This window comes from Sinohyriopsis cumingii, chromosome 15 (genome assembly GCF_028554795.1).
Source record: "Sinohyriopsis cumingii isolate HCF-2022 chromosome 15, ASM2855479v2, whole genome shotgun sequence".
Classification (NCBI taxonomy): domain Eukaryota; kingdom Metazoa; phylum Mollusca; class Bivalvia; order Unionida; family Unionidae; genus Sinohyriopsis; species Sinohyriopsis cumingii.
The window spans coordinates 35,827,138-35,836,241 of record NC_142975.1 but is presented as its reverse complement, the minus strand read 5'-3'; the positions used below and the strand labels follow the sequence as shown (position 1 = coordinate 35,836,241).

Genomic DNA, 9,104 nt, shown 5'->3' with positions numbered 1-9,104 from the left:
TGCCTCTTGCAGATGTGGACTCTGGAAAACAGCTCCATACCATCCCACTTATGACGAGCTCTCATGATAACGACAGCACATGTGACAATGTTAGTGAATTGTCATGCACACAAGATATTAGATACCAGACAATGATATCCAAGGATATGCATGTTGTCAGTTTACGAATAGAGAATAACTTGTTACAAAATGAGAACAAGCTACTGAAATCGGAACCTCGTTTACTACAACAAAGTGTATCAAATATAGATATAGAAATACCCGGGGGAAAACAGCAGCATATTTGCCATACCCACTTGGACATATCAGAAGTTGATGATCAGAAATGTAAATTTTATACAGGTTTGTCATGGGTCCAGTTCGTGACATTGTGGAGATTTATTAGCCCTGCTGTCGAACATTTGAAATGTGGGTACAGCAAAGGCAGTAAATCGAAAGTCATTTATTGTGTAAATTGTCGCCTGTCACCCAAAAATGCCTTACTAATGACACTGATGCTTCTTAAGATTGGGCTTGTTAATCAGGACCTAGCCTATAGATATGGTGTTAGCAAGGCTACTGTGTCAAATAGTATAACAACATGCGTCCAGTTTTTGTACACCCAGTTTATACCCTTGAAGGATTTCATGTTTGTAGAGAGATAGCGTGTGAAGGAAAAAATGTCCATATCCTATAAAATATACAAGAATATAAGATGTATAATTGATTGCACAGAGGTTTTGTTTTCAGCGATCAACCACTTTTCAAAGATAAGGAATCCTCTATACAGCCCATTCAACTTACAAAGCACGCATAGCTGTTGCCCTCAATGGTGCAATAATGAATGTAAGCAACGTTTTTAAAGGGTCCGATTTCTGACAAGGAAATTGTACTTAAATCTGGATTCTTAAACTATTTGAACACTGGAGCTGTTTTGATGGTAGATAGGGGCTTTAATGTTAAGAACACTTTAAAAGAGATTGAAATTGAACTTATCATTCGTCCCTTTCTAAGGGACATGAAGGTTGTCACTGCACAAGAGGAGGCACTAATCAAAGATGTGGCTAAACATCGAATTCATGTGGAACGGGCAATCGAAATAGTGACAAGCTTTCATTTATTACACAAGACCATGCCACTGAGTCTGGATCCAATAATAAGTCAAATCGTTTATATCGTTTCTTGTCTTGCAAATTTCCAGGAACCTCTTGTTAAATGATTATCTGCCAATGACCTTCCAATACGTTACAGGTAGACATTAATGAGAAATGAAAAATCATTGTTGAAGTTGATTTTTGTGCAATTTAATTGTATTGGCATCTAAATCACAATATATGATCTTTGTCAGGTTCTAAAATAAACTTTTCAATTATAAAGAGAATACAACATTTTGGAATATTCAGCTTTTATAAAACACACAATAATGATACTTTGATTGAAAATAAAAAATATTGTCGTAATCACATTTCAACCTATTACAGACACACACTACATGTCAATGTAAATATCACATTGTACCTCATTGAACATTTTCCCACAAATACATACTTATTTTAAATTTGTATTAGTCGTCTTGTACAATATTAAATTGATTGATTCATTAGTATTACCTTGCTGTCAAGATTCTTCCTAATGAAAGGAATTATCTGCAGTCGTGATCATTTATCACAAACTCATTGGCATCTGCCTTCTTGGAATTCTCATTTCAAAGAATTCTGGACAGAACTATTTGTGATGGAATGAAATTATATTTTCCGAAAGTGGTCCTCAAATATATTTGTCAAATTGTAAGCATATTTATTTCAAATGTATATCAGACCATACCACAAAGTTACACCATATAAGTCCCATTATGCCAAGTTGTGTTTGTATTTGAAACTAATATGTATTGCTCTTTCTTAACTCAATATATTCATTGGATCATTGCAGACAGAAGCCACGTTGTTGCTGTTTGGTTAATTGTTCATCAGACTTTCTAATATCGATTCCCTGAAAAATATGTGGACATTTTATTTCAAGTAGTCCATAGTTATTTTCTTCTCTAGGATCTAAAACTAATCCATCAGATCTACAGGCATGTCATGGGTACTTTGAATTGACCAATAATCCTGTTTTCACTGCAGAAAATCCTTCAGTTTCCATTCTAGATTTAATTAAATAATCTGTGAATGCATTTTTTAATTATCTATTCCATATAACATTGCACGAGACTTTAAAGCCTACTCCTCCCAAATGTTTTTATATAAAATTGAACGAGCAGGGTGTGGGTTGCTTGCGTTTGACACAGTCTTACTCAACGAGGCTGTGACCCTAACGCATCTCTCCAAATACCATTCGGTACATCTCTGGTCCCATACAATGTCATGTGGATAAGGACTGTTAGGTAACACAATGTTTTGGAGAAGAGCACGCCTTTTAAAATAATTTCTTCCTCTATGTAAAGTTATAGCTGTATGTAAGTCCTGCACATCATCATCGTTCTCATTCGCTTCAGTATTTTGGGTTTGTCCTGAAAATTGCACAGATTATATAATGTGGCAATGTACATGTCCTGCATTAAAATGCTAAGGAAGATCAACTGAAGGAAAAGTATTCCATCCTGTGATTGGAGAAGTAGAAGCGTTAGGTCTGTCTTGGTGCGGTGCCTCAGTGACGTTTAAGATCATACCATTTACCACCATCAAAATATGTAGAAATGGACTGACTGATCCCTCTTATATGCATTGTCTGACCCTGCAAAGAAAGATGAATAATAATAATAATAATAATAATAATAGCAATAACAATAACAATAATAGTAAAATTAATAATAGAATTCAACAAACTTGCCATTTAAAAGTTAATTTTCACCCCACACCTCAAAATAAACATGTGAACCTAACCGACAGAATAAATACCAGTAGTGAAGTGGGCTGTTTAGCCTCAATGGGAATTAGCATTAAAAACACCCCTGGGCCTGTTTAGCCTCAGTGGAAATTTAACATGGGAGAAACACCTGGGCCTGTTTAGCCTCAAGGGAATTTAACATGGGAAAAAATCTTGGGCCTGTTTAGCCTCAAGGGGAATTTAACATGGGGAAAAAATCTTGGGTCTGTCTAGGGACAAGGGGAATTGAACAGGGGAACTATAGTTTGGGCCTGTCTAGGGACAAGGGAAATTAACATGGGAAATTGAAACAGGGAGGGGTCTCTATTTTTTAGCTTTTAAATAAAAAAGTAAACAAAAGGGGTAGGCAATTGAAAGTCAAGGTCTTTTCGAGAGACTGGAGTGGCCCTGAAAAGGGCCTTTGGTTTTATGTTAATATTCCCTTAACATAAAGGGCATCTGCGAAATCTTCTTCTTCTTAGGCTTCGTCTAATGGTAGGTCCATAGATTAAAACTCTTTTGAGGCATCCTTGCCTCTCCACGTAAATCCTACGTATCCATAGGCTCCTGTCTGTCCTGTGGACAACTGTCCACTTGGATCGGACATACATCGGTATGTCCGTCCTGAACATCATCGAAGACACAAGCGTAGAAGATTGAACATCGGTCCACATGTTGAGGCGCCGAGAACAGGTGAATCAATGCAGCGAACTGCACTTATTTATAGAGAGAGGAAGGATTGAAACGGATTGAGTTCGTTGACCAATCCAAACACGTGTTACAAAATTTAGTCAGCCCACATTCAATCCGAAGAGAGCAGTCTGTGACGTCACGTGGTCTATATAGATTCGCTAGCGCCAGTGCGCAGTCAATTCATGCGACAGTTTTTCAACATGACGGAAACTCAGAAAACGATAAATTGGGGTGCACCAGCAGTGGAGACCACCCAAGGGAACCCGGACTTACTTTCAGAAGAGGTAAATTGGGATTTTGTGGATTTTCTTACCTCGCAAGAATTTGTTCCGGAACCTTCGCCACCTTCTCCTTCATTACCACACGTGGAGAATTTTAGACAGAGACAGAAAGAAGAATTGGAGAAATTTATACAACAGCAAAAAGGAAGTGGAACAAGCTTTTCTCCTACAGCAACAACAGCAAGAAGAAGAGGTAAGAAAAAAACAGCAACAAAAAGATGCAGCAGCAAAGAAACAAGGGTGTGAAAATCAAACGGTCACGGTACTGTTAGACATTTTAGCGGAGTTAAGAAGTCTGAAACAAATGTATCAGACTTCTTTATTACGACCGAAGAGAATACGACCTTCCCGAGCTAAACACTCCAACCCTGTGACTAAGCCTACCGTGCCACCCTTAGTGATTTCAACCAAATCATCATCATCATCAACAGTACGCAGTCCAGAAGTAGGCCTTGGCCGTGGCAAAGGCTTAAGACACTTAAAGTTGATTGCTTAAACTCACCCCTACACCAAAAAAGGCCCTTTAAAGGGCAACCCACGTCTCTCGAAAAGAGATAGACTTTCAATTGCCAACATCCATTCAAACTAAAAAAAAAAACATTTTACCCCTATAGTACGTGTGTATGAGTGTGTGAGTGTACGTTCTTATTTTAAAATCAAAACTCAAGGACACTTACCTTTTTATACCTAATTTATTCTTTTATAACTATTTACAACCCAATTCACAATTCACGATTCTCAACAGAACACTTTAAAAAGTTTATACACTTCTTCTGTCTCATTGTTTAGTCTCTCTGTTTTTTTTTAATTTCTTCACCGTCACAGTCTTTTCCTCCTCTTCCTCCTTACTTTCTTCCCTTCTTCTTTTCTTCTCCTGTTTCTTTTTCTTTACCTGGCTGCTTTCTTCCTCTGAAGAATCCCTCTCTTCTTCTGAAGAATCCCTCTCTTCTTCTGACTCCTCTTGTTTCTTTTTTGGGCAATCTGGAGACCAATGTCCTTTTTCTTGACAATAATAACAGGTATCTTGACCTTTGTCTTTTCTAGCCCGCCTTTTTTTTTTCTTTTTTGACGGTCTGGACACTCGGAAGACCAATGCCCTTTCTTCTGACAGATATAGCAAATATCTTCACTTTTATCTTGAAAGGAAGGAGAGTAGTCCCTCGGCTGGTCTGAAGAGAATTTTCGGATGACCCCTCGCAAAGCTCTAATGAAACGTCCGATCTGGGTAGTCTCTTCCATCGTTGTGCTCGATTTGAGAGTGAAATGAATAGTGAAAGGACAAGACACACAACCTTTTATATACGCTGGTCTGCTATGACTATAAATTAGTCCATGGTGTTTAAACTTTACTCATTTGACGTTTTGCTATCAAGATGAAACGATCCAATTCATTTGAGAAGAAAGAAGAAAGTAAGAGGCAGAAACGTGATCTATCGCCTCGTACCAGGGCTGAAGTCTTGGCACAAATTCATGCCAGTGATTTTGAAGAGGACATGAGTGAACCAGAATCCAAACCCTCTAAACAAAGTTCATCCCCCTTAGACAACCCTGAAAAATACTATTCCATTCGAGAGACGGAAAAGCGTCCCTCTAGAAAATTTAGAACCACGGCTTACAAATACACGGTGAAGTTTAAAGATTTCAAGTCCGAAGTACCGTTGGAGAAAGCAGAAGGGTTCATCACCGAAATGTGGGATTCTTTGCTCACCACACTCAAGCGACAATGTCAACCCAAAGAAGACGATCGCTTGAGACTTTCCATACAACACGACGGCTTGAAATCCCCTGTTTGGATCGAGTTTAGCACCCCTGCAGAATTGACCGCTTCCAAAGTCATGGACAAGATTCAACACGTGCAACAATCTAATGACCAGTTTGACATCACCGATGGAAAAGCCACACTGGACATGACCCACGTCTCTCCTCCTCAAGGGACCGGACAAAGCAATAAGGTGTTATTCGTGAACGATCTTCGCAGCACAAAAAAGAGTCTCGTCCAAATTCACAATTCTCAAGACCAGATGTGCTTAGCCAGGGCTATCGTGGTGGGACGAACCTATGCCAACAAGAACGACACGGCAGAATGGAAAAGAGCCTGGAAAACTATTCGACAATCGGACCCAGCCAAACAACGAAACGAAGCAGAACTCCTGTTACAACAAGCCGGCTTGCCCAAAGACAAACCCTGTGGCATTCCTGAAATGCAAACATTGCAAGTTGTCCTAGCTCCACGCTACACCTTGAAAGTGCACCCTCAAGAAGTGCGCGGACCTCTGTTGTTTCGAGGGAAAGACTTTAAGGATGGAAAATACATTCACCTCTATCATCACGATGAACATTTCGATACCATTACCAGTAGACCCCATTCCTGGGATACAGTTATTACTGTGAGAAATGTGACTATGGCTATAACAATCGAGAGCAACACAAACATTGCGGATCGAAATGCTCAGGATCTTTGGCCTCTCCACCCTGTCTGAACGAAGGGCAAGAACTGGTGCATTTTTCAGCTTATCTGCGCACGTTTGTTAGCCGTGCCTGTTACCAACAACATCTGAAGACGCAAGGTTCACAGCAGAAATGTGTTTGTCAGCTGCTGAGATTGTGACCCACGTGTGGACAAGGCATACATAACAATAATACCAAGGCACACGTATGTCGAGGAAATAAACGATGTCACATTTGTCACCACATTGTGGACTTGGAACACCAATGCTACGTGCAAAAGTACCATCCCCAACCGGAGTAAGAGGATGGACACAAGAAGAAAGGCAATTTCATCTTTTTCGATTTTGAATGCATGCAAGAGACTGGCATTAACATTCCTAATTTCTGCGTGGCTCATCCAGCGTGTGAGAAGTGCATTCAAGAACCTATTTTCAGTCATTGCCCTCACTGCAGTAAGATTCCTGGAGGGAGTGAAAAAATCTTTCGAGGACCGAACACGCTAGCCGATTTCGCTCGATGGGTCTTAGACCCCATCGACAAGACGTGGAGCCAAGAGGACATCGAACGTTACGGAGAGTGTCATCGTCATGCCACGGTGATGGCTCACAATTTCTCTGGATACGACGGACAGTTTCTTCTCAGATACTATACGGAACAAGGCACCGAGCGTCCTAAAGTCACTTTGAACGGAGACAAAATCATTTTTATGCAAGTGGGACACGTACAGTATAAAGATTCGATGAGCTATTTGGCCATGCCTTTGAGTCGAATGCCTAAAACGTTTGGAATGACAGAAATGGCTAAAGGGTACTTTCCACACTTTTCCAATACGGAATCCAATCAACACGCCGTTCTATCCCATTTGCCTGAGGCTCACTATTACGACCCCGACAACATGCGTACCGAGCAACGAGAAGCTTTCTACGCTTGGTACCAGCTCATGCCTCAGACCCTTTCGACTTTCAGGAAGAAATGCTAAAGTATTGTCGTTCCGACGTGGACATTTTACGGCGATGCTGTGGAAAATTTCGAGACCTGTACATGGAACACGGAGGGGTCGATCCTTTGAAAGAAGCTTGCACCATTGCCAAAGCGTGTTCCTTAGTGTACCGACAACGATTCATGCCTGAAAACACCGTTGCAGTCATCAGTCCTCAAACGACCAACTATGTCAAACGTCAATACTCGGTCAAAGCCCTACGCTGGTTACATTACTTGCGCGACATGGAAGACAAATGGATTCAGCATGCCGCAACGGAGGGGGTGAAAAGACCATCGGAACGCATTCGGTCGATGACTGGGACTTAGAAAACCCCAAGATCCTGTACGAGTTTAACGGTTGCTTATTTCACGGATGTCCCGTCTGTTACCCTGACCGTAAAACTAAAAATCAGTTTTTGCAGCGAACCATGGAAGACTTGTACCAGGACACTTGTCAGCGACGCCTAAAGTTAGAACAGCAAGGATACCAAGTAGTGGAAATGTGGGAACACGAATACGATCACCGTTTGAAAACCGATCCCGAGTTTAAACGTCTCGTGGAAGGTTACTAGTTCATGGACCCCCTGAACCCGAAGCAAAGCTTGCACGGAGGTAGGACCATTGCCACCTGTTTGCTGTACCATGCCGACAAAGAGAAAGGAGAAGAAATCAAATACTTGGACGTGTGTTCGCTGTATCCCTACGTGTGCAAATATTGTCGCTTTCCTGCAGGGCACCCGCAATTGTTCACGGAACACATCGACCTGAAAAACATTCGACAATACGAAGGCTTGATCAAGTGCAAAGTTTTGCCTCCCACGGACTTGTACCATCCTGTCTTACCTCACCATTGCCAATGCAAACTGATGTTTCCTTTGTGCCGTACTTGTGCCGAAACGTACAACCAAGATCAACATTGTCATCACACCCAGGAAGAACGGGCCTTGACGGAGATTTGGGTCAGCGTAGAAATGTTCAAAGCTTTGGACATGGGATACCAGCTGTTAGAAGTGTACGAAATTTGCCACTTTCCCAAGACACAACAATACCACAAGGGTGACCCCACGCAGAAAGGCATTTTCGCAGACTACATGGATGCCTTTTTGAAACTGAAGCAAGAAGCCAGTGGCTATCCGTCCTGGTGTCACACTCCCGAAGACCAAAAGACATTCAAAGAGAAATACTGGGCACAAGAAGGCATTACTTTAGATCACATCGAGAAAAACGAAGGCAGGCGATCGTTTGCCAAAGTGATGTTAAATTGCTTGTGGGGTAAAATGGCACAACGACCGTGTTTACCCAAGACCGAATATTTGACCGAACCTTCCCGCTATTTCCAGATGATTCACGACAGAACCAAATTCATGAAACACGTATCGTTCGCGAGAATTTGATCTTGGTTAATTACGAAGAAGATCTGGACTTTGTACAAGACGACCCCTTTGGAAATGTCATCATTGCGGCTTACGTGACAGCTCATACTCGCTTAAAATTGTACGAAGCTTTAGAACTGTTAGGGGAACGCGTCCTGTACTTTGACACGGACAGTTGCATTTACATCCATCACCCGAGTCAACAGCACCCTGACATCGAAGGAGACCGTTTAGGAGCCTGGACAGACGAGCACCCCGACGACAAGATTCTAAGTTCCGTCAGTGGTGGTCCAAAAATTTACGTCTACGAATACCGGGACAAACAAGGAGAAGTTCACACGAAGTGTAAAGTGAAACGATTGACTCTGAATTATCGTACCAGTCGAGTAGTGAACTTTGACGTATTGAAAGAAGCCTTGCAGTCTAGAGAAGATGAACACTTTAAAGTGACCACCTATCAGCCCAACAAAATTATACGTTTACC

At 41.3% G+C, this 9,104-nt stretch overlaps 1 long non-coding RNA gene across 1 annotated transcript in view; it reads right to left on the bottom strand.

The window, feature by feature from the left end:
- Positions 1–1,267: 1,267 nt before the first annotated feature.
- LOC149781599 (uncharacterized) overlaps positions 1,268–9,104 on the bottom strand; it is a 30,283-nt gene continuing 22,446 nt past the window's right edge. Inside the window, exon 2 of the long non-coding RNA XR_016414513.1 lies at positions 1,268–2,712. This is a non-coding gene — a long non-coding RNA (uncharacterized LOC149781599). The remainder of the gene's footprint in view (positions 2,713–9,104) is intronic.